This window comes from Staurois parvus, unplaced genomic scaffold (assembly GCF_062004578.1).
Source record: "Staurois parvus isolate SC_StPar_1 unplaced genomic scaffold, SC_StPar_1.0 ptg001687l, whole genome shotgun sequence".
In the NCBI taxonomy this organism is placed as follows: domain Eukaryota; kingdom Metazoa; phylum Chordata; class Amphibia; order Anura; family Ranidae; genus Staurois; species Staurois parvus.
In genome coordinates, this window is record NW_028319483.1 from 350850 (window position 1) to 375973 (window position 25124).

The following is a 25124-nucleotide window of genomic DNA, read 5'->3' on the forward strand; positions in this document are numbered from 1 at the left end:
TATATGGAGGACTTACTATATGGGGAATGAATTACTATATGGGGGACTTACTATATGGGGAATGAATTACTATATGGAGGACTTACTATATGGGGAATGAATTACTATATGGGGGACTTGCTATATGGGGAATGAATTACTATATGGGGGACTTACTATATGGGGAATGAATTACTATATGGAGGACTTACTATATGGGGAATGAATTACTATATGGGGGACTTACTATATGGGGAATGAATTACTATATGGAGGACTTACTATATGGGGGATGAATTACTATATGGGGGACTTACTATATGGGGAATGAATTACTATAGGGGGGACTTACTATATGGGGGATGAATTACTATTTGGGGGACTTACTATATGGGGGATGAATTACTATATGGGGGACTTACTATATAGGGAATGAATTACTATAGGGGGGACTTACTATATGGGGAATGAATTACTATATGGGGGACTTACTATATGGGGAATGAATTACTATATGGGGGACTTACTATATGGGGAATGAATTACTATATGGGGGACTTACTATATGGGGGACTTACTATATGGGGAATGAATTACTATAGGGGGGACTTACTATATGGGGGATGAATTACTATATGGGGGATGAATTAATATGGGGGATGAATTACTATGTAGGGGATGAATTACTATGGGGGATGAATTACTATATGGGGGATCAATTACTATATGGGGAATGAATTACTATATGGGGAATGAATTACTATATGGGGGATGAATTACTATATGGGGGACTTACTATATGGGGAATGAATTACTATATGGAGGACTTACTATATGGGGAATGAATTACTATATGGAGGACTTACTATATGGGGAATGAATTACTATATGGGGGACTTGCTATATGGGGAATGAATTACTATATGGGGGACTTGCTATATGGGGAATGAATTACTATAGGGGGGACTTACTATATGGGGAATGAATTACTATATGGGGGACTTACTATATGGGGAATTAATTACTATATGGGGGACTTACTATATGGGGGACTTACTATATGGGGAATGAATTACTATATGGGGGACTTACTATATGGGGGATGAATTACTATATGGGGGACTTACTATATGGGGAATGAATTACTATATGGGGGACTTACTATATGGGGAATGAATTACTATATGGGGGACTTACTATATGGGGAATGAATTACTATAGGGGGGACTTACTATATGGGGGATGAATTACTATATGGGGGATGAATTAATATGGGGGATGAATTACTATGTGGGGGATGAATTACTATGTGGGGGATGAATTACTATGGGGGATGAATTACTATATGGGGGACTTACTATATGGGGAATGAATTACTATATGGGGGACTTACTATATGGGGGATGAATTACTATATGGGGGACTTACTATATGGGGAATGAATTACTATATGGAGGACTTACTATATGGGGAATGAATTACTATATGGGGGACTTGCTATATGGGGAATGAATTACTATATGGGGGACTTACTATATGGGGAATGAATTACTATATGGGGGACTTACTATATGGGGAATGAATTACTATATGGGGGACTTACTATATGGGGAATGAATTACTATATGGGGGACTTACTATATGGGGAATGAATTACTATATGGAGGACTTACTATATGGGGGATGAATTACTATATGGGGGACTTACTATATGGGGAATGAATTACTATAGGGGGGACTTACTATATGGGGGACTTACTATATGGGGGATGAATGACTATTTGGGGGACTTACTATATGGGGGATGAATTACTATATGGGGGACTTACTATATGGGGAATGAATTACTATAGGGGGGACTTACTATATGGGGAATGAATTACTATATGGGGGACTTACTATATGGGGGATGAATTACTATATGGGGGACTTACTATATGGGGGATGAATTACTATATGGGGGATGAATTACTATATGGGGAATGAATTACTATATGGGGGACTTACTATATGGGGGATGAATTACTATATGGGGGATGAATTAATATGGGGGATGAATTACTATGTGGGGGATGAATTACTATGTGGGGGATGAATTACTATGTGGGGGATGAATTACTATGTAGGGGATGAATTACTATATGGGGGATGAATTACTATATGGGGGATGAATTGCTATATGGGGGGTGAATTGCTATATGGGGGGTGAATTGCTATATGGGGGATGAATTACTATATGGGGGACGAATTACTATATGGGGGATGAATTACGATATGGGGGATTAATTACTATGCTTACTATGGGGGAATATTACTATTAGAGATGAGCGAAGAAATGAAAAATTTGATTCGACTGATTCGGCGAATTCGTGGACAATATTCGATTCGAGTCGAATAAATTCGCTGTGAATTTAACTTAAAAAAGGGTGTTTCTAGGCTTCAGAGAGACTTAATATTAGTGCAGAACACTGTACCTTTAATTTAAATGCCCTTGGAGTCTGCTGGGGAAGAGAAATAATACTGTCACTCAGTATGACATGCAGATGAGTGCCGTCGATCTTAGAATCACCGCACACTTCACTCATTTGGCCAGTCACGGGGCCAAAACCAGTGTTTGGAGCCACAGTGTGGCGGTGGAGGCAGCAGCAATGGGAGGCCATACAGCAACCTATGACAAAATGGAAACCAGCAGGAGTGTGAGGAGACCTGAAAGTGGCACATGCAGTGGGAGCAATGGGAGGCGGTACAAGGACCCATGTCACACTGTGGACCCAGCAGCAGCGTGACCAGGCGGTACGGGGGCCCATGGCAGATTACAGGCCTGGCAGCAGCAATGGGAGGCCAGTAATCTGCCAGCACCCTATGACAAAAAATGGAACACACCAGCAGTGTGTGAGGAGACCTGAAAGTGGCACATGGCATGAGACACTCTGGACCTGGCAGCAGCATGAGGAGGCGGTATATAGGGGCCCATGGCAGATTAGGGGCCAGGCAGCAGCAATGGGAGGCCGTACAGGGACCCAAGAGAGACTCTGGACCTGGCAGCAGCATGAGGAGGCGGTATAGGGGCCCATGGCAGATTAGGGGCCTGGCAGCAGCTATAGGAGGCCCGTAATCTGCCAGCACCCTATGACAAAAAATTGAACACACCAGCAGTGTGTGAGGAGACCTGAAAGTGGCACATGGCATGAGACACTCTGGACCTGGCAGCAGCATGAGGAGGCGGTATATAGGGGCCCATGGCAGATTAGGGGCCAGGCAGCAGCAATGGGAGGCCCGTAATCTGCCAGCACCCTATGTCAAAAAATTGAAAACACAAGCAGTGTGTGAGGAGACCTGAAAGTGGCACATGTTTGGGGCATGATTCATGGCGGATTTAGTCAGTTGTGTCAGGAAATAGTGGTTTGAAATCCAGACTAATCCACGCCTGATTCATTTTCACAAACGTGAGTCTCTCCACACTTTGGGTGGACAGTCGTGTCCTCCGCGGAGTTGCAATACCTCCTGCCGCACTAAACACGCGCTCCGATGCCACGCTACTGGCCGGGCATGACAGCCTTTCAAGGGCAAATTCAGCTAGTTGGGGTCAAAGGTCAAGTTTCGTTGCCCAGTAGTCAAGGGGATTGTCTACCTCGGTTGGCAGGGTGCTGTCCAAGTAGGCCTAAGCCTGTTGTTTGAGGTCCTGCTCCAGGTCCACCTGATGCTGCTGCTGCTGGTTAGTAGTTTCCTCACTGCGCTGGTGAAGAAAGCTACTCATCATCGACTGCAGACTGAGGCAGCCGCTGCTGGTGGAGCTGCCACTGCTCCTACCACCCCACCCCTCCCCTGCTGCCATGGCAGCGGAACGCGAGCGCACAGGGCACACAGTGTCTGAGGATGGACGTTGGCGCAGAAAGGCAGAGACCAGCTGACTACATAGGTGGTTTTTATAGTACGTTATTTTGGCCTCCCTCTCAGCAGGTGTGAAAAAGGCCACCATTTTTGAACGGTAGCGAGGGTCCAACAAGGTGGACAGCCAAAAGTCATCCCTCTGTCTGATGGTTATTATTCGGCTGTCGCTACGCAAGCAAGCGAGCATGCTATGGGCCATTTGTGCCAAGGAATGCGAGGGACTCCCTACCTCCATCTCCACAGCATACTGCCACGATGCGTCTGGGTCCTCTGTCTCCTCCTCCTCCTCCTCCTCCTCCTCCTCCTCTACCAGATGCTCCTGCTCCTCCACTCCTGTCCGCTGAGTGGAAAAACCACCCATTTCACTCAATAATTCCTGAGCACCAATGTCCTCCTCTACCTCCTCCTCTTCTTCCTGTCCTGCCCCCACAGGGGTCATGTGGCGTTGAGATCTGTGCGCCACGTCTACCGCACCCTGACCAGCCATTGTTAACAGCATTTGTTCCAGGACGTGCAACAGAGGAATGACGTCGTTCATCCCATAGTCCTGCCGACTCACGAATAGCGTGGCCTCCTCAAAGGGCCTGAGCAAGCGCAGGTGTCACGCATGAGCTGCCAATGGCTGACATCTAAGTTACACAGGGAGTACCTTTATCCGCTTTTAACATCAGGAAATCTGTGATGGCCTTTCGCTGTTCGTAAAGGCGGTCTAACATGTGTAGGGTTGAATTCCACCTTGTTGCAACGTCACAGCATGAGGAGTCGGTACGGGGGCCCATGGCAGATTACGTGCCTGGCAGCAGCAATGGGAGGCCCGTAATCTGCCAGCAGCCTATGTCAAAAAATTGAACACACCAGCAGTGTGAGGAGACCTCAAAGTGGCACATGGCAGAGTGTGGCGATGGAGACAGCAGCAATGGGAGGCCGTACAGGGACCCATGAGAGACTCTGGACCTGGCAGCAGCATGAGGAGGCGGTATATAGGGGCCTATGGCAGATAAGGGGCCTGGCAGCAGCTATGGGAGGCCCGTAATCTGCCAGCACCCTATGTCAAAAAATTCTACACACCAGCAGTGTGTGAGGAGACCTGAAAGTGGCACATGGCAGAGTGTGGCGATGGAGACAGCAGCAATAGGAGGCCGTACAGGGACCCATGAGAGACTCTGGACCTGGCAGCAGCATGAGGAGGCGGTATATAGGGGCCTATGGCAGATTAGGGGCCTGGCAGCAGCTATGGGAGGCCCGTAATCTGTCAGCACCCTATGTCAAAAAATTCTACACACCAGCAGTGTGAGGAGACCTGAAAGTGGCACATGGCAGAGTGTGGCGATGGAGACAGCAGCAATGGGAGGCCGTACAGGGACCCATGAGAGACTCTGGACCTGGCAGCAGCATGAGGAGGCGGTATATAGGGGCCTATGGCAGATTAGGGGCCTGGCAGCAGCTATAGGAGGCCCGTAATCTGCCAGCACCCTATGTCAAAAAATTCTACACACCAGCAGTGTGTGAGGAGACCTGAAAGTGGCACATGGCAGAGTGTGGCGATGGAGACAGCAGCAATGGGAGGCCGTACAGGGACCCATGAGAGACTCTGGACCTGGCAGCAGCATGAGGAGGTGGTATATAGGGGCCTATGGCAGATTAGGGGCCTGGCAGCAGCAATGGGAGGCCCGTAATCTGCCAGCACCCTATGTCAAAAAATTCTACACACCAGCAGTGTGTGAGGAGACCTGAAAGTGGCACATGGCAGAGTGTGGCGATGGAGACAGCAGCAATGGGAGGCCGTACAGGGACCCATGAGAGACTCTGGACCTGGCAGCAGCATGAGGAGGCGGTATATAGGGGCCTATGGCAGATTAGGGGCCTGGCAGCAGCTATGGGAGGCCCGTAATCTGCCAGCACCCTATGTCAAAAAAATCTACACACCAGCAGTGTGTGAGGAGACCTGAAAGTGGCACATGGCAGAGTGTGGCGATGGAGACAGCAGCAATGGGAGGCCGTACAGGGACCCATGAGAGACTCTGGACTTGGCAGCAGCATGAGGAGGCGGTATATAGGGGCCTATGGCAGATTAGGGGCCTGGCAGCAGCTATGGGAGGCCCGTAATCTGCCAGCACCCTATGTCAAAAAATTCTACACACCAGCAGTGTGTGAGGAGACCTGAAAGTGGCACATGGCAGAGTGTGGCGATGGAGACAGCAGCAATGGGAGGCCGTACAGGGACCCATGAGAGACTCTGGACCTGGCAGCAGCATGAGGAGGCGGTATATAGGGGCCTATGGCAGATTAGGGGCCTGGCAGCAGCTATGGGAGGCCCGTAATCTGCCAGCACCCTATGTCAAAAAATTCTACACACCAGCAGTGTGAGGAGACCTGAAAGTGGCACATGGCAGAGTGTGGCGATGGAGACAGCAGCAATGGGAGGCCGTACAGGGACCCATGAGAGACTCTGGACCTGGCAGCAGCATGAGGAGGCGGTATATAGGGGCCTATGGCAGATTAGGGGCCTGGCAGCAGCTATGGGAGGCCCGTAATCTGCCAGCACCCTATGTCAAAAAATTCTACACACCAGCAGTGTGAGGAGACCTGAAAGTGGCACATGGCAGAGTGTGGCGATGGAGACAGCAGCAATGGGAGGCCGTACAGGGACCCATGAGAGACTCTGGACCTGGCAGCAGCATGAGGAGGCGGTATATAGGGGCCTATGGCAGATTAGGGGCCTGGCAGCAGCTATGGGAGGCCCGTAATCTGCCAGCACCCTATGTCAAAAAAATCTACACACCAGCAGTGTGTGAGGAGACCTGAAAGTGGCACATGGCAGAGTGTGGCGATGGAGACAGCAGCAATGGGAGGCCGTACAGGGACCCATGAAAGACTCTGGACTTGGCAGCAGCATGAGGAGGCGGTATATAGGGGCCTATGGCAGATTAGGGGCCTGGCAGCAGCTATGGGAGGCCCGTAATCTGCCAGCACCCTATGTCAAAAAATTCTACACACCAGCAGTGTGTGAGGAGACCTGAAAGTGGCACATGGCAGAGTGTGGCGATGGAGACAGCAGCAATGGGAGGCCGTACAGGGACCCATGAGAGACTCTGGACCTGGCAGCAGCATGAGGAGGCGGTATATAGGGGCCTATGGCAGATTAGGGGCCTGGCAGCAGCTATGGGAGGCCCGTAATCTGCCAGCACCCTATGTCAAAAAATTCTACACACCAGCAGTGTGTGAGGAGACCTAAAAGTGGCACATGGCAGAGTGTGGCGATGGAGACAGCAGCAATAGGAGGCCGTACAGGGACCCATGAGAGACTCTGGACCTGGCAGCAGCATGAGGAGGCGGTATATAGGGGCCTATGGCAGATTAGGGGCCTGGCAGCAGCTATAGGAGGCCCGTAATCTGCCAGCACCCTATGTCAAAAAATTCTACACACCAGCAGTGTGTGAGGAGACCTGAAAGTGGCACATGGCAGAGTGTGGCGATGGAGACAGCAGCAATGGGAGGCCGTACAGGGACCCATGAGAGACTCTGGACCTGGCAGCAGCATGAGGAGGCGGTATATAGGGGCCTATGGCAGATTAGGGGCCTGGCAGCAGCTATGGGAGGCCCGTAATCTGCCAGCACCCTATGTCAAAAAAATCTACACACCAGCAGTGTGTGAGGAGACCTGAAAGTGGCACATGGCAGAGTGTGGCGATGGAGACAGCAGCAATGGGAGGCCGTACAGGGACCCATGAGAGACTCTGGACTTGGCAGCAGCATGAGGAGGCGGTATATAGGGGCCTATGGCAGATTAGGGGCCTGGCAGCAGCTATGGGAGGCCCGTAATCTGCCAGCACCCTATGTCAAAAAATTCTACACACCAGCAGTGTGAGGAGACCTGAAAGTGGCACATGGCAGAGTGTGGCGATGGAGACAGCAGCAATGGGAGGCCGTACAGGGACCCATGAGAGACTCTGGACCTGGCAGCAGCATGAGGAGGCGGTATATAGGGGCCTATGGCAGATTAGGGGCCTGACAGCAGCTATGGGAGGCCCGTAATCTGCCAGCACCCTATGTCAAAAAATTCTACACACCAGCAGTGTGTGAGGAGACCTGAAAGTGGCACATGGCAGAGTGTGGCGATGGAGACAGCAGCAATGGGAGGCCGTACAGGGACCCATGAGAGACTCTGGACCTGGCAGCAGCATGAGGAGGCGGTATATAGGGGCCTATGGCAGATTAGGGGCCTGGCAGCAGCTATGGGAGGCCCGTAATCTGCCAGCACCCTATGTCAAAAAATTCTACACACCAGCAGTGTGAGGAGACCTGAAAGTGGCACATGGCAGAGTGTGGCGATGGAGACAGCAGCAATGGGAGGCCGTACAGGGACCCATGAGAGACTCTGGACCTGGCAGCAGCATGAGGAGGCGGTATATAGGGGCCTATGGCAGATTAGGGGCCTGGCAGCAGCAATGGGAGGCCCGTAATCTGCCAGCACCCTATTTCAAAAAATTCTACACACCAGCAGTGTGTGAGGAGACCTGAAAGTGGCACATGGCAGAGTGTGGCGATGGAGACAGCAGCAATGGGAGGCCGTACAGGGACCCATGAGAGACTCTGGACCTGGCAGCAGCATGAGGAGGCGGTATATAGGGGCCTATGGCAGATTAGGGGCCTGGCAGCAGCTATGGGAGGCCCGTAATCTGCCAGCACCCTATGTCAAAAAATTCTACACACCAGCAGTGTGTGAGGAGACCTGAAAGTGGCACATGGCAGAGTGTGGCGATGGAGACAGCAGCAATGGGAGGCCGTACAGGGACCCATGAGAGACTCTGGACCTGGCAGCAGCATGAGGAGGCGGTATATAGGGGCCTATGGCAGATTAGGGGCCTGGCAGCAGCTATGGGAGGCCCGTAATCTGCCAGCACCCTATGTCAAAAAATTCTACACACCAGCAGTGTGTGAGGAGACCTGAAAGTGGCACATGGCAGAGTGTGGCGATGGAGACAGCAGCAATGGGAGGCCGTACAGGGACCCATGAGAGACTCTGGACCTGGCAGCAGCATGAGGAGGCGGTATATAGGGGCCTATGGCAGATTAGGGGCCTGGCAGCAGCTATGGGAGGCCCGTAATCTGCCAGCACCCTATGTCAAAAAAATCTACACACCAGCAGTGTGTGAGGAGACCTGAAAGTGGCACATGGCAGAGTGTGGCGATGGAGACAGCAGCAATGGGAGGCCGTACAGGGACCCATGAGAGACTCTGGACCTGGCAGCAGCATGAGGAGGCGGTATATAGGGGCCTATGGCAGATTAGGGGCCTGGCAGCAGCCGTGTCCTCCGCGGAGTTACAATACCTCCTGCCGCACTAAACACGCGCTCCAATGCCACGCTACTGGCCGGGCATGACAGCCTTTCAAGGGCAAATTCAGCTAGTTGGGGCCAAAGGTCAAGTTTCGTTGACCAGTAGTCAAGGGGTTGTCTACCTCGGTTGGCAGGGTGCTGTCCAAGTAGGCCCAAGCCTGTTGTTTGAGGTCCTGCTCCAGGTCCACCTGATGCTGCTGCTGCGGCTGGTTAGTAGTTTCCTCACTGCGCTGGTGAAGAAAGCTACTCATCATCGACTGCAGACTGAGGCAGCCACTGCTGGTGGAGCTGCCACTGCTCCTACCACCCCACCCCTCCCCTGCTGCCATGGCAGCGGAACGCGAGCGCACAGGGCCCACAGTGTCTGAGGATGGACGTTGGCGCACAAAGGCAGAGACCAACTGACTACATAGGTGGTTTTTATAGTACGTTATTTTGGCCTCCCTCTCAGCAGGTGTGAAAAAGGCCACCATTTTGGAACGGTAGCGAGGGTCCAACAAGGTGGACAGCCAAAAGTCATCCCTCTGTCTGATGGTTATTATTCGGCTGTCGCTACGCAAGCAACCGAGCATGCTATGGGCCATTTGTGCCAAGGAATGCGAGGGACTCCCTGCCTCCATCTCCACAGCATACTGCCACGGTGCGTCTGGGTCCTCTGTCTCCTCCTCCTCCTCCTCTACCAGATGCTCCTGCTCCTCCACTCCTGTCCGCTGAGCGGAAAAACCACCCATTTCACTCAATAATTCCTGAGCACAAATGTCCTCTACCTCCTCCTCTTCTTCCTGTCCTGCCCCCACAGGGGTCATGTGGCGTTGAGATCTGTGCGCCACGTCTACCGCACCCTGACCAGCCATTGTTAACAGCATTTGTTCAAGGACGTGCAACAGAGGAATGACGTCGTTCATCCCATAGTCCTGCCGACTCACGAATAGCGTGGCCTCCTCAAAGGGCCTGAGCAAGCGGCAGGTGTCACGCATGAGCTGCCAATGGCTGACATCGAAGTTACACAGGGGAGTACCTTTATCCGCTTGTAACATCAGGAAATCGGTGATGGCCTTTCGCTGCTCGTAAAGGCGGTCTAACATGTGTAGGGTTGAATTCCACCTTGTTGCAACGTCGCAGATCAGGCGATGATGTGGAATTCCGTTCTGCCGCTGCAGCTCAAGGAGGGTGTGCTTTGCGGTGTAGGAATGGCTGAAATGCATGCAAAGTTTACGTGACATTTTAAGGATGTCTTGCAGTGGGATGGTGGATTTTAGGAACCGCTTGACAACCAGATTGAACACGTGAGCCATGCATGGCGCATGGCACAACCTTCCTTGACGCAGAGCAGACACCATGTTCTTTCCGTTGTCGGTCAACATGGTTCCGATTTTCAGTTGGCGCGGAGACAGCCATCTGTCGATTTCTCTGTTCATTACACTCAGAAGTTCCTCCCCTGTGTGACTACGTTCGCCAAGGCATACCAGGTGCAGAACAGCGTGACACCGTTGCGCCCTGCACATGTGATATGCCGGTCGGGTAATGGGACTTGGCACGGGGGTGGCGGCTGAGGACACGGCGGAAGAAGAGGTGGTAGAGGCGGACATCTTTGCCGGACCAAGGACGTGCAAACGTGGAGGCAAAAGCGGCGTGACCTGTCCAAGTTGCTGGTGCGGCTGTGACGGCACCACGTTCACCCAGTGGGCCGTAAATGACATGTACTGTCCCTGACCGTAGTTACAGCTCCACACGTCGGCGCTGCCGTGCACTTTGGCAGAGACCGACATGCTCAAAGACTGGCCCACCATGTCTTCTACATGTGAATGCAGGGCTGGCACTGCCTTTTTGGCGAAGAAATGACGGCTTGGCACTCTCCACCGCGGCGCGGCACAAGCCATCATTTCTCTGAAAGGTGCTGAGTCCACCACTTGAAAAGGGAGGCAACTTGGACAGGAGGACGTTCAGCTTTTGCACCGTCGGGTGCGTGCTCGCAAACTGTTGTCTCTTGGAAACGGATTCCAAGAAAGACTGTTGACGGAATCCGAGAAGAGGAGTAGCAGGAGAAGGAGCATCTGAACGAGCGGAAGATGCCAACGAGCGACAACTCCCCTCAGCAGAGGTGTTGGAGCCTTGACTGGCTGATAGAGGGCGATTGACGTCGGGTGACGGAGCAAGTAACGGAGCGGGTGATGGAGCGGGGGCTGGGGCGGGCAGAACCGCCGTATCTTTATCACGGTTTTCCCAGGCCACCAAATGGCGACGCTGCATATGCTGCCGCAATGCTGTAGTCCCAACATGGGCCCCCTGGCCACGCTTGACTTTCTGGCCACATAGTCGACATACGGCTACGTTTACTTCCTCGGGCGGCTTGACGAAAAATTGCCACACCGCCGAGTAGGAAACTTTGCCCCCGATACTCCTCACTGGCTGACTGCTGCTTCCTCCGTGCACACCGGCACCACTACTGGCCATGGTGGTAGGCTGCAGTGGAGCTGGTGCTCTACTCCGTGGCCGTTTGGCTCCACTGACACTGCTTCCACTGACACTGCTGCGACCCTGCTGCTGTCTCCTGGGCAACCCACCGACTGTTTCGCTCACTGCCAAGCTGCCACCCTCTTCTCCTGATGATGCGGAAGCAATAGCCTGATGACGACGAGGCTGCCAAGTGCGATCAACCTCCTCATCATCAAGTAGGGTCTCCGCCTCACTACTAGCCCCCTCGGCTGCGTCTGGGTCAGGAGACAGACCTGTCTCTAGACCGGCTACCGGGCCACTCTCCTCGCCACTACTTCTTCGCCTGGCTGCTGAAAAGGCGGATGTCTCCCCCCGTTCCTGACCGCCCTCTGTTAGCTCTTCCTCACTGTACAGTGGGGCTGAGCCCACAGCATGCGATACTTCGCTTGGTGAGGGAACAGCAAAGGACAGGGGCAGGTAGAGGACACGTGATTTCAGTGGGCTTGCTCCCGGGCCATGCCAACTAACGGTTGTGTCTGACGTACCCACCGACCGTTGGCTGTAGGTGTCAGAGGTGACCTGGGAAGAGGAAGACGACCGAGCCAACCAATCGATGACGGCAGGGTTGTCGGTGGAGACACGACCGCTGGATGACACCGGGAGCACTGGCCTCTGGCTGCGACTAGTGCTGCCTCGATCCCTTCCTCTGCTGCCACGTCTGCTCGCTCCTAAAACATTGCCTCCTCTGCCACTCCTCTGCATGTTGTCTGACATACTCTTTAATTAAACGATTATGTGTCCCTGAGTAACAATTCTGTGTCCCTGAGTAACAATTCTGTGTCTGTGCGAGTAACAATTCTGTGGCCCTAAGTAACAGTTCTGTGGCCCTCAGTAACAATTCTGTGTCTGTGCGAGTAACAATTCTGTGGCCCTAAGTAACAGTTCTGTTGCCCTCAGTAACAATTCTGTGTCCCTGATTAACGTTTCTGTGGCCCCAAGTAACAGTTCTGTGGCCCTCAGTAACAATTCTGTGTCTGTGCGAGTAACAATTCTGTGTCTGTGCGAGTAACAATTCTGTGGCCCTAAGTAACAGTTCTGTGGCCCTCAGTAACAGTTCTGTGTCCCTGAGTAACAATTCTGTGTCTGTGCGAGTAAGAATTCTGTGTCTGTGCGAGTAACAATTCTGTGGCCCTAAGTAACAGTTCTGTGGCCCTCAGTAACAGTTCTGTGTCCCTGAGTAACAATTCTGTGTCTGTGCGAGTTACAATTCTGTGTCTGTGCGAGTAACAATTCTGTGGCCCTAAGTAACAGTTCTGTGGCCCTCAGTAACAGTTCTGTGGCCCTCAGTAACAATTCTGTGTCTGTGCGAGTAACAATTCTGTGGCCCTAAGTAACAGTTCTGTGGCCCTCAGTAACAATTCTGTGTCCCTGATTAACGTTTCTGTGGCCCCAAGTAACAGTTCTGTGGCCCTCAGTAACAATTCTGTGTCTGTGCGAGTAACAATTCTGTGTCTGTGCGAGTAACAATTCTTTGGCCCTAAGTAACAGTTCTGTGGCCCTCAGTAACAGTTCTGTGTCCCTGAGTAACAATTCTGTGTCTGTGCGAGTAAGAATTCTGTGTCTGTGCGAGTAACAATTCTGTGGCCCTAAGTAACAGTTCTGTGGCCCCAAGTAACAGTTCTGTGGCCCTCAGTAACAATTCTGTGTCTGTGCGAGTAACAATTCTGTGTCTGTGCGAGTAACAATTCTGTGGCCCTAACAGTTCTGTGGCCCTCAGTAACAATTCTGTGTCTGTGCGAGTAACAATTCTGTGTCTGTGCGAGTAACAATTCTGTGTCTGTGCGAGTAACAATTCTGTGGCCCTAAGTAATGGTTCTGTGGCCCTCAGTAACAGTTCTGTGTCCCTGTGTAACAATTCTGTGTCTGTGCGAGTAACAATTCTGTGGCCCTAAGTAACAGTTCTGTGGCCCTCAGTAACAATTCTGTGTCTGTGCGAGTAACAATTCTGTGGCCCTAACTAACAGTTCTGTGGCCCTAAGTAACAGTTCTGTGTCCCTGAGTAACAATTCTGTGTCCCTGAGTAACAATTCTGTGTCTGTGCGAGTAACAATTCTGTGTCTGTGCGAGTAACAATTCTGTGTCTGTGCGAGTAACAATTCTGTGGCCCTAAGTAACGGTTCTGTGGCCCTCAGTAACAGTTCTATGTCCCTGTGTAACAATTCTGTGTCTGTGCGAGTAACAATTATGTGGCCCTAAGTAACAGTTCTGTGGCCCTCAGTAACAATTCTGTGTCTGTGCAAGTAACAATTCTGTGTCTGTGCGAGTAACAATTCTGTGGCCCTAAGTAACAGTTCTGTGGCCCTCAGTAACAGTTCTGTGTCCCTGTGTAACAATTCTGTGTCTGTGCGAGTAACAATTCTGTGGCCCTAAGTAACAGTTCTGTGGCCCTCAGTAACAATTCTGTGTCTGTCCCTGAGTAACAATTCTGTGGCCCTAACTAAAGTTTCTGTGGCCCTAAGTAACAATTCTCTGGCACTCAGTAACAATTCTGTCTGTCCCTGAGTAACCATTCTGTGGCCCTAATAACGTTTCTGTGGCCCTAAGTAACAATTCTCTGGCACTCAGTAACAATTCTGTCTGTCCCTGAGTAACCATTCTGTGGCCCTAATAACGTTTCTGTGGCCCTAAGTAACAATTCTCTGGCACTCAGTAACAATTCTGTCTGTCCCTGAGTAACAATTCTGTGGCCCTAAGTAACAATTCTCTGGCACTCAGTAACAATTCTGTCTGTCCCTGGGTATGAATTCTGTGTCCCTAACTAGCGTTTCTTTGTCCCTAAGTAACGATTCTGTGGCCCTAATTAACAAATCTGTGTCCCTGAGTAATAGTTCTCTGTCCCTAAGTATCGTTTCTCTGTCCCCAAGTATCGTTTCTGTGGCCCTAACTCTGTCCCTGTCCCTAATACAGAGCGGTCTGCCTCTGTTCAATGACTGCAGACAAATGAAGAATTCCAAAATGGCCGCTATTTATAGCTCGACCATTACACAGTGCTAGCTGGCTGGCTGCTGATTGGCTGATGCGATCACATGTCGTTGAGGAATGCATTATGGGTCAGCGCGCCTTGTCTGCGCGCCTTCCCAGACATCCCCGCTCCGTCGCCGCACATGTCAGCCGCCATTTTCGGAAAAATTTCGATTCGCACGTCCGAATTAGGCTATTTTTCGGATTCGGCGGATTCGAAATTTTTCCGATATTCGACTCGAATTCCACTTCGGCTACTTCGATTCGCTCATCTCTAATTACTATACTTACTATGGATGACACATACACATCATTCATCTACTCTTGGTCCGGCCCCCGGGTCCAATATATGAACCCATTGCGGCCCTCAAGTCAAAAAGTTTGCCCACCCCTGGGCTAGACCTATAAAAGTGATAGATAGCGCGATAATATTATGATCTGACCAGGGGCTTAAATGAATGCAAGCTTTCCTAGAGTTAGCCAGCAGAATGGGGGAGCAATAGATATAATCTAGTCTAGCATAAGAGTCATGTGGGTGGGAGTAAAATGAATAATCTCTAGCTCCTACATTATGTGCCCTCCAGGAGTCTACCAGTTGAAGGGTGTCTAATTTTTTGGTAAGGGATTTTGGGAAGGCCTGGGAGGATGGTGAGAACGAGCTTTGGTCTAAACGGGGCTAGCCACCAAATTAAAATCACCTCCCACCAATAAACGAGGGGATAGAAACCTATCAAGTATTTTGAAAAAAATTGGAAAAGAAGGATGCTTGCGCCGAATTTGGTGCATAGACATTAGCGATCGTGAGTTTACGACCCGAGGGGGTGCCTTTAATAATGTCAAATCTGCTCTCAGGGTCGCGTGCCCGAGGGTTTTTTTTACTACAAACACATGGGAATAACATGCCCTGCCCTGCTCGTCCCTGGGAACTCTGGTAAGGACCTGCTGATCTACCAGGTCCTCAATTAGGACACGCAGGGCCTGCACCCTTTCCCGATCCTTGGGAAGGTAGGTTACCAAAAATCTGGCAGGGAGATTGAAGTTGAACTCTAACCTGTACCCCTTCTTCATCCATTGGGACGTTCAAGTCATTGAGATGAGACTTGGTGGGCCTTGAGGAGGATTGAATAAGATTCCTCCTCTTCCCCTATTCCTGTGCCCTGTCCAATGTTTCTTAGGCTGAACCTCCTTAACCTGCTGGGCCTGTGTTTTTCGACAAAAAACCCTACTAGAGTAAAACCTTTTCTTACTCTCTGGGAATGTCCTCTTGTTATGGGCCGTACATTCCATATCCTCCTCGAGACCTGGACCAAAAAGATTATTGCCAATAAAGGGTAAGGCACAAAGGTGCAGTTTGAATGCTGAGTTCCCTGCCCAGGTTTTTAACCAAAATGCCGTTTTAGCTGAATTCACGAGGGCAGAGGTTCAAGCCGCTAGCTTAACTGATTTGGCCGAGGCATCCACAAGGAAACCAACTGCTTTAAACAGCAAAGGAAATTATTTCAGGATTTGCTGCCTGGAGGTCCCTGCCGAGAGATGCGACTATAACTGGGTAAGTCAGCATTCCAGATTTCTGGTGACACAGGTAGCCGATAAAGGTGGCCTAAAGCTGATGGAAGTGGAATCCCAGGCCCTGCGGAGTAAGACTTCATCCCTCTTATCCATAGGGTCTTTCAGAGCCCCCATATCTTCAAATGTTAAGTCTGTCCTTTTAGAGACTTTAGATAAGGGGGTGTCTAATTTCTGAACCTTGTTCCATTGCTGGGACCTGTTATCCTAAAAAGGAAACCTCCTATTAAGATTACTTGAGAAAAAGGGTTTCCTCTCAGGGCTTTCCCATTCCTGCTTAATGGTATCAACCAGGGAACTATGGACTGGAAAGACACTAGTCTTTCTAGAATGCAAACCTTGATACATGAGGTCATGCTTAGATAGGCAAACATCCTCCTCCTCGATTTCTAAGGTTTCATAGATAGCTTTAAGGAGGTCGTCCACATCTTCCAGGGGCAATTTGTTCCTGGAACCTCTGGAGGAGCAAACTTCACCATCCTCCTCTTATGAGCCTGAATCTACCCGGGACCTAGGATCCTCCTTGGGTCCTCCTACCCTCTTAATACATCTGCTACCTAAAAAACCCGCCGATTGGGTCCAAGGACACAGTGGCGACTGCATTTTTCCAATAGGGATCTAAAGGATTGAAATGTAGACAACATGTCATCCTTAATGGAGGTGAGCACTTTATGGCAGGCTGTAAATGACTTATCCTTAATTAGGCTAGCCACACAATTGCGGCATGAGGGATTTTCCCAAGCTGAACCCAATTTAGCTGCACAAACTGCACACTTCTTCTTGGGGGTCTGACTCTGCACCTTGTCCTGGGCTTTAACATACAATAAGCAAGAAAAAAACAATACAGAAAATAATCAGCCCAGGGCCCCTCATACAAAAACCACTGTGCTGGGGGAGCAAGAAAAGGAAGTGTGCCCACCAGGGTCAGCAAGAGGGATCAGAGTCCCCAAGCTTACCTTAGAGGAGCCATGCCTGAAGGACCAGGGTATGCCTGAGAAGTGCCAGTGCCTTCCATCCATCCCTCTTGTGGTGGCGCCACAGGCTCTGCTGGGTCTGTACACCAGACTGGCTGCCTAACCAGATGCTAGTGCTGCTATGGAGACTGGAACCACGAGTCTCAGGTGCCCGTTGACGACATCACCGCAGCCGGAACTTCTGGTACCTGGACAGCACCCAGAAGTTGCGGCTACTCGCACGCCTGCTTGGCAGTCACTCTGCCCCACTGTGCATCAGATGCTGGGGCCCCCCCCCCGCACGGGAAGGAGAATGACAGGCATCAAATGTCCTGGACCCCCCAGGACACCCCCGATGGTAATCATCCACTGAGGCATGGAAAAATATCAGGAGCGCAGCCCCACTCCCCCTGAAGGGATCGCGTCAGGCAGGAGGAAATAAGACAGACCAGGAGCCACCAGCAACCTCTGGGGCCAAAGACTTCCAGACAATAAGTTCCTTGATGACTGCACCCATCCTTGCAGAGGAAACACTAAAAACTCAAGAGGGAGTCCTGGTTGTCCGCCTTTTATAGTACTGTGCTTACGTGTTTCCTGTCCCAGAGGGAGGAGCTCTGTCTCAGGAAGGATGTCCTGGAGGACGTTTGGAGAAATGAACATTAGAATGACTGAGAGACAAAAGCCAGAAATAGATCAGTGGCTGCATGCACACCTCATTGTTAGGCTGCAGGTAGAGAGGCAGAGATGAGGCAGGATTTATCATGAAATACAAATTAAAGTGTATTATTATCAAAACAGCCAAGAATATTTCACAAGGTCTGAAAAGTATGTAAGTCATCGAGTTATTCCCCAATTTAAGAAGAAGAGCATAACTGCAGGTAGTAAATGTAAGAGAGGAGTTGCAGATGATACGATGGTGGGTAGTATGTACAGGAGAGGAGTGTGGGGGGTATGACAGTGATCGGTATGTACAGGAGAGGAGTACGGAGGTATGACAGTGATCGGTATGTACAGGAGAGGAGTGTGGAGGTATGACAGTGATGGGTACGTACAGGAGAGGAGTACGGAGGTATGACAGTGATGGGTATGTACAGGAGAGGAGTACGGAGGTATGACAGTGATGGGTATGTACAGGAGAGGAGTGTGGAGGTATGACAGTGATGGGTATGTACAGGAGAGGAGTGTGGAGGTATGACAGTGATGGGTATGTACAGGAGAGGAGTACGGAGGTATGACAGTGATCGGTATGTACAGGAGAGGAGTACGGAGGTATGACAGTGATGGGTATGTAGAGGAGAGGAGTACGGAGGTATGACAGTGATGGGTATGTAGAGGAGAGGAGTACGGAGGTATGACAGTGATGGGTATGTAGAGGAGAGGAGTACGGAGGTATGACAGTGATGGGTATGTAGAGGAGAGGAGTACGGAGGTATGACAGTGATGGGTATGTAGAGGAGAGGAGTACGGAGGTATGACAGTGATGGGTATGTAGAGGAGAGGAGTACGGAGGTATGACAGTGATGGGTATGTAGAGGAGAGGAGTACGGAGGTATGACAGTGATGGGTATGTAGAGGAGAGGAGTACGGAGGTATGACAGTGATGGGTATGTAGAGGAGAGGAGTACGGAGGTATGACAGTGATGGGTATGTACAGGAGAGGAGTACGGAGGTATGACAGTGATGGGTATGTACAGGAGAGGAGTACGGAGGTATGACAGTGATGGGTATGTACAGGAGAGGAGTACGGAGGTATGACAGTGATGGGTATGTACAGGAGAGGAGTACGGAGGTATGACAGTGATGGGTATGTACAGGAGAGGAGTACGGAGGTATGACAGTGATGGGTATGTACAGGAGAGGAGTACGGAGGTATGACAGTGATGGGTATGTACAGGAGAGGAGTACGGAGGTATGACAGTGATGGGTATGTACAGGAGAGGAGTACGGAGGTATGACAGTGATCGGTATATACAGGAGAGGAGTACGGAGGTATGACAGTGATGGGTATGTACAGGGGAGGAGTGTGGAGGTATGACAGTGATGGGTATGTACAGGAGAGGAGTACGGAGGTATGACAGTGATGGGTATGTACAGGAGAGGAGTACGGAGGTATGACAGTGATGGGTATGTACAGGAGAGGAGTACAGAGGTATGACAGTGATGGGTATGTACAGGAGAGGAGTACGGAGGTATGACAGTGATGGGTATGTACAGGAGAGGAGTACGGAGGTATGACAGTGATGGGTATGTACAGGAGAGGAGTACGGAGGTATGACAGTGATGGGTATGTACAGGAGAGGAGTACGGAGGTATGACAGTGATGGGTATGTACAGGAGAGGAGTACGGAGGTATGACGGTTCCCAGGGAGGAGTATCTCAGGAAGGGTCTATACTCCACCATAACTCTGGTTCTCGGAGTGTCAGGTCCCAGCGGGTTCTCCTGGTGTCTCTCCTGTTATTCTGTCTCGGACACATCAGAGGAACATGGTGGGAGATCGGCCTGAATGTCCTTCCTAGGAGGGAATACCGGAGCCATTCTGAGGCCCATTTAATGGCTGGCAATGAGGAGGAAACCAACACTGAGAAGTAGATGCTGAGATATATACAGCACGGGGCAGCACAGTGGCTGAGTGGTTAGCACTTCCACCTGGCAGTACTCGGGTTGTTGGTTCAAACCCCAACCATGGCACCACCTGCCTGGAGTTTGCATGTTCTCCCTGTGCCTGTGTGGGATTCCTCCGGGTACTCTGGGTTTCCTCCCACACTACAAAGACATGCTGGGAGGTGAATTGTCTCCTAAGTTGTCCCTAGTATGTGTATGTATGAATGTGAGTTAGGGCCCTTAGATTGTACGCTCCTCGGGGGCGGGGACTGATGGGAATGTACAATATAGATGTAAACTGACGGCGCTATATAAGTACCTGGAATAAATAATAATAATACACCCAGATCATCGATGACGAGGAGGAAGGTTCGGTCACAGATGATTGGTCCGTCTATAGCAGGGACAGGAGCTGGGACCAGGAATAGGAGATCCACCTGACTTACCCGTGTGCTCTGACATGGAGAAGATCCCATGCTGGCCCTATGGTGGCCGTGTGTTCAGGATGGAGACCGATTCTGTTGGACCTTCTTGAAGCAGATCTAAAATGGCTGAGAGGAAGAAAGTGTTCTCAGGACAGGAAGTGACACAGACAGGAAGTGACACCAGACAGGAAGTGACACAGACAGGAAGTGACACCAGACAGGAAGTGACTGCAGACAGATTTATACAGAGGGTGCAGTATGGAGAGCAGACACTAGATGGTGCTGGTAGAAAAAAAGCTGAATAGTATAAAACAACAGGGAAAAAACCTGAAAAGCAAAAGATGATGGCGGCTCGTAATCTTCTTATTTAGCAGCTTTACGTCATTGTCCCACTCTACAGGTTACATCACATCACGTGACTTCCTCAGGAGTTGGCCATCGGACGTACAGCTGCCTATATATACCATTATAATCCCTAATAGACTAATCGGGCGCCATTATGTTGTAGCCTGTCTGTCCCTTATTTGGCCGCCATTTTCCCTTGGTCTAATTTCAATTATATCTCATTTATTGCATTACAGTGCAGTGGATTAGATCTCCCTCCTACATTTTGTTGTAGCCCGCCTGTCCCTCCTGCAGCGGCCATTTTCCCTTAGTCTGATATGGAAGCTGAGGATCTGCCCCCCTTGATGTATCTGCCCATGTGCCAGTTTCAGGCATAAGCAGACGATCAGCGATCTCGCTCTGAAAAAGTGTTAACTCCTTTCATGCTGGATTGCAATTACAGGAGTCACATCCCTCGGATCACTGCTGCTGACGATCCCGATATTACAGGAGTCGCATCCCTCGGATCACTGCTGCTGACGATCCCGATATTACAGGAGTCACATCCCTCGGATCACTGCTGCTGACGATCCCGATATTACAGGAGTCGCATCCCTCGGATCACTGCTGCTGACGATCCCGATATTACAGGAGTCGCATCCCTCGGATCACTGCTGCTGACGATCCCGATATTACAGGAGTCGCATCCCTCGGATCACTGCTGCTGACGATCCCGATATTACAGGAGTCGCATCCCTCGGATCACTGCTGCTGACGATCCCGATATTACAGGAGTCGCATCCCTCGGATCACTGCTGCTGACGATCCCGATATTACAGGAGTCGCATCCCTCGGATCACTGCTGCTGACGATCCCGATATTACAGGAGTCACATCCCTCGGATCACTGCTGCTGACGATCCCGATATTACAGGAGTCACATCCCTCGGATCACTGCTGCTGACGATCCCGATATTACAGGAGTCACATCCCTCGGATCACTGCTGCTAACGATCCCGATGTTACAGGAGTCACATCCCTCGGATCACTGCTGCTGACGATCCTGATATTACAGGAGTCGCATCCCTCGGATCACTGCTGCTGACGATCCCGATGTTACAGGAGTCACATCCCTCAGATCACTGCTGCTGACGATCCTGATGTTACAGGAGTCACATCCCTCGGATCACTGCTGCTGACTATCCTGATATTACAGGAGTCACGTCCCTCGGATCACTGCTGCTGAGGATCCCGATATTACAGGAGTCACATCCCTCGGATCACTGCTGCTGACGATCCTGATGTCGCCAAGCTGCTTGGGGGGTGACATGGCAAGTACAGTCACATGTGGGGGGATCAGTGATATTGGGGGGCCATAACATGTTTTGGTGGTGCAGTTACACGTGGGTGCCAGTCACATGGGGGTGGGGATTTGCAGCAAAGGAGACTGAGCTTATTGCTAGGGGGGGATGTTTGCCTCAATGGGAGGTAGATTTTCTCGGGGTACTGATCCTGGGGTGAGGGGGGGGTGTAATGACAAGGGGTGCAGATCTTCATGGCGGACTGATCTTGCTGGGGAATAATGACAAGGGGGGAAGATCTTCACGGGGGACTGATCTTGCTGGGGGGGAAGACAAGGGGGGGCAGATCTTCATGGGGGACTGATTTTGCTGGGGAATAATGACAAGGGGGACAAATCTTCACGGGGAACTGATCTTGCTGGGGGGGAAGACAAGGGGGGGGCAGATCTTCATGGGGGACTGATTTTGCTGGGGAATAATGACAAGGGGGGAACATCTTCACGGGGGACTGATCTTGCTGGGGGGAATGACAAGGGGGGCAGATCTTCATGGCGGACTGATCTTGCTGGGGGGTAATGACAAGGGGGGCAGATCTTCACGGGGTACTGATCCTGGGGGGGGAATGACAAGGGGGGCACATCTTCACGGTGGACTGATTTTGCTGGGGGGGAATGACAAGGGGTGCACATCTTCACGGCGGACTGATTTTGCTGGGGAATAATGACAAGGGGGGCACATCTTCACGGGGGACTGATCTTGCTGGGGGTAATGACAAGGGGGGCAGATCTTCACGGCGGACTGATCTTGCTGGGGGGTAATGACAAGGGGGGCAGATCTTCACGGCGGACTGATCTTGCTGGTGGGAAATGACAAGGGGGGCACATCTTCACGGCGGACTGACCTTGCTGGGGGGAGTGACAAGGGGGGCACATCTACATGGGGGACTGATCTTGCTGGGGGGAAATGACAAGGGGGGCACATGTACACAATATATAACCTTTGCACGCTACGCCATTCATATGGGCACACGGATGTCAGTGCAGTTGCAGTTCTATCACTTGATGGTGTTACTTTGGTAGGGGTGCTGTTTATGGCAGAAGGGGCGGAAGTCTGTCAATAATTGTTTGTGGTAGTTTTGTTGTGGATGTCTGTGGTTGGTAGGTCGTGTTACAGCAATTTAGGGGTCACAATTGGCACCCCAATATTTCAGTGGCTACAATTTCACATTCTGCAGTATCATGAATTAAAGTGATACATTATTTCATGGCGTCTCTGATTATCAGAGGATACATTGAATGGATACCTAATTCCATTAACCCCTCGCTTACCGGGCACTTCTACCCCCTTCCTGCCTGATGAGGCAGCACTGATCGGCGGCACTGATAGACAGCACTGATAGGCAGCACTGATGGGCACTGATAGGCAGCAGTGATGGGCACTGATAGACAGCACTGATAGGCAGCACTGATGGGCACTGATAGACAGCACTGATGGGCACTGATAGGCAGCAGTGATAGGCACTGATAAGCAGCACTCAATGGCACTGATAGGCAGCACTAATGAGGTAGCACAGATAGGCAGCACTGATAATGGGTACTGATAGGTGGCACTGACTGGCATCACTGCTGGGCGCTGACTGGCGCAACCGCTGGGCTGCACTGATGGGCACAGGTGGGTGGCACTGGTGGACACAGGTGGGTGGCACTGGTGGGCACAGGTGGGTGGCACTGGTGGGCACAGGTGGGTGGCACAGGTGGGTACACTGCTGGGCACAGGTGGCTGACACAGGTGGGTGTACAGATTGGTGCAGTGCTAGGCACAGGTGGGCGTAACTGGTGGGTGGCACTGCTGGGCACTGATCATCACTGGCCTAATGATCGGTGCCGATCCCCGCTCTGACAACTGCCGGTTCTCGTCAGTACTTTCCTGGTGCTCTGACAGCGTGAGGAAAGAGAACCTGCAATGGCATTTCCCGGTGATCAGTGTGTCATTGGACACGGATGATCAGGTGCTGAAATCCAGGCATAATTGGCCTTTTAACACATTACGTGATCAGCCGTGTACGTAGAACACAGCGATCACGGAGATCGCCGGGTGTGCGGACCAGGGGGCGCCCAGGAGAGCGCGTTCTGGGAGGACGTCATATGATGTCCACCCAGAACTGGCCGGACGCAGTGTAGCCGTCATTCGGCTATCTGCTGTTGGCAATTAGTTAATCAAAAATGTTTCACAAAAGAAAAAAAAAAGAATCTAATTTCCATACAGATATCATTTGGGCATTTTAGAGCCTCGAGAAAAAGAAGACAAGAGTTCATCATGACTGAAGAATGATCAGATATATTGTATATAACATAGTTATAGACTGTATTGTTCCCCCCAACCAATTAATAACACATAGAAAAGACATGTCGGATGATCCATTATTGCCTACATTCATCTAAAGAAATATGATTTTTTTGGAGTAGAAAGTATTTTTTAATTTTACATATTTCCAGTCTTTTCAAAAGCTATATGAAAGTTTAATTTTCTTTTGAAACTAAGAAAAAAAATGATACTTAACTTCCTATGGAGACACCCAAGCAGGTGCATTGGCAAGATGATGGTCCATGTGTCCATTCACACACAGGGCACGGCTTGGCCACGCCTCCTCTTACTTCATTACATGACTGCCTGTGATTTACAGCAGTGGGAGCCAATGACAAGGCAGAGAAAAGGGACAGCCAAGGCTGTTGTGGCCATTCATTGATATCAATGGGGATCAAGTAAATATTGTGGGGGGGGGGGGGGTTGGCGGGGATGGCTGTACTGCAGCATACATGTTTTTGTAATGCATGCATACAATGCATGAAGCTGAAAGAACTTAAGCCTTTAAAATCAATTTATCATGGAAAATAAACAGTGGTGATGCAAAATAATACAAAGTAAATAAATAATAAAAATAATATTTATATATATATTGGTAATCAAATTCAATTGTATTACAATATTACATGACTCTGCAATGGCCAGTTAAAGTAGCGCTGTGATGAATAGCTAGAAAGGCTGTCGTCATGGAGGTAAAACCTTGCAGACAACAAGTGGATAAGCACAACATAAATCTAAATATTAGCCATAAAAATCTTGATACATACAAAACATGACTTGATAGTAGGATACAATAGGCCATGGCCCTTTTATTGGTGAAACAAAAAACATTTGATTTCAAAAAATGTTAGAAAATATATTTTAAATCATATAAAAAATAAAAAAAAAACACATTAAAAAATAAATGAATGCTTTAATACTGCT

At 50.3% G+C, this 25124-nt stretch overlaps 1 long non-coding RNA gene across 1 annotated transcript in view; it reads right to left on the minus strand.

Annotated features, from left to right (window-relative positions):
• Positions 1-20328, minus strand: part of LOC149434757 (uncharacterized) — a 119379-nt gene extending 99051 nt beyond the window's left edge. The window contains exon 1 of the long non-coding RNA XR_016308627.1: positions 20234-20328. This is a non-coding gene — a long non-coding RNA (uncharacterized LOC149434757). The remainder of the gene's footprint in view (positions 1-20233) is intronic.
• Positions 20329-25124: the final 4796 nt, after the last annotated feature.